Below are 1,287 nucleotides of genomic sequence, written 5' to 3'. Positions count from 1 at the left end.
GTCTGTCGTTGCAAAATATATTTTAATTTCAGGATTTCATCTTCCCAGTTGGGATCTGGATCTTGAATATCATCCCCGGTGGGAAAGATGCTTTCTAAGTCTTCCGTTCTGCGTTTGGTACTTAGTTCAGTTTTTAAATTGAAGGTGGTCATAATTCGGCAATGGGGATAGTAAGTATACAATGGTGATCCTCTGATCCGTGCTAGATTTAGGAGCTGAGATAGACCTCAGTAATAGAGTCTTAGAAAAAGAAAATAAATCTGCACAGGATATAACAATTTCAATTTAGTAAATTTGATACTATGATATATTAAACCAACATGAAGGCCTACTTGTAATAATAAATTCAGCAAGTAGTTGGTGGTGCTCCAGGAAGATAGTTATGACAACTATGAAAAAGAAGGGGGGGTATGGACCTTTGGAGAGAGCAAAGGACCAAAAAAAAGGGGAAACTATAGGCCTTTTCCTGGGCACACTTGAAAAAATTGAAATTATGAAATTATTAAAAATTAACTTTTATTGATATATACTTAAGAAAAAGCGAGAGCTGGCATAAGTGTTTTGAAAGAGCATTAGTGTTTGCCAGCACCAATGTGCCTGTTATGGGCAAAGTTGTATCATAGGTTAGCGAAAATAAATAAATGATCCCTCATCCACAAGAGAATTCATGCATATCCTCCATACATAGGAGTTTGGATGAATGAGGTCACTACGTCGATTCCGATATAATCTGACAGATACTATAGACCTGAGATCAGATTGATATAATGACTCCCAAATAGCTTTGGCTGTTGGAGCGTAAAATACCTACGGTACCTAGTATTCCCTGGTGGTTCCCCATCCAGGTACTGACCAGGCCCTGCAGTGCTTGGCTTCCAAGATCAGACGAGTTTGGGCATACTCAGTGCGGTCTGACCGTAGGTAAATCTGTCTCCTAGGCGCACCGTTTTCCGAATGTGTTGGGACTCAAGATCAATCACAAAATGTATGGATATTAAGTTATATGATCAGAGATAACTGATGACAATGGTGCAATAAACTTATGAGTTTTTTTGCTGGGAAATCTGATCAGTGGTATTTCTGACTTAAACAATGAACTGTGCAGTCCTGGGATAGATACTGTCAAATAGAGATGAGTGCTTGGAAAAAGGATTGCTTGGCGAGGGAAAGAGCAGAGCTGTAGGAGGAGAGAATAAACTTGAAATGGAGGAAGTCCGGCAGAGAGTGAGATTTCCTCCAGGAGCGTTCAGCGGAGCGCGAGCATTTTTGTAAGAAGCGTGTTAGTTT

At 39.9% G+C, this 1,287-nt stretch overlaps 1 pseudogene; it reads right to left on the bottom strand.

Moving 5' to 3' along the window:
* Positions 1–804: 804 nt before the first annotated feature.
* LOC134962946 (5S ribosomal RNA) lies at positions 805–923 on the bottom strand (annotated as a pseudogene).
* Between the last annotated feature and the right edge of the window lie 364 nt (positions 924–1,287).

Source organism: Pseudophryne corroboree, chromosome 9 (genome assembly GCF_028390025.1).
Source record: "Pseudophryne corroboree isolate aPseCor3 chromosome 9, aPseCor3.hap2, whole genome shotgun sequence".
Taxonomy (NCBI): Eukaryota; Metazoa; Chordata; class Amphibia; order Anura; family Myobatrachidae; genus Pseudophryne; species Pseudophryne corroboree.
This window is presented reverse-complemented; position numbering and strand designations above follow the sequence as displayed.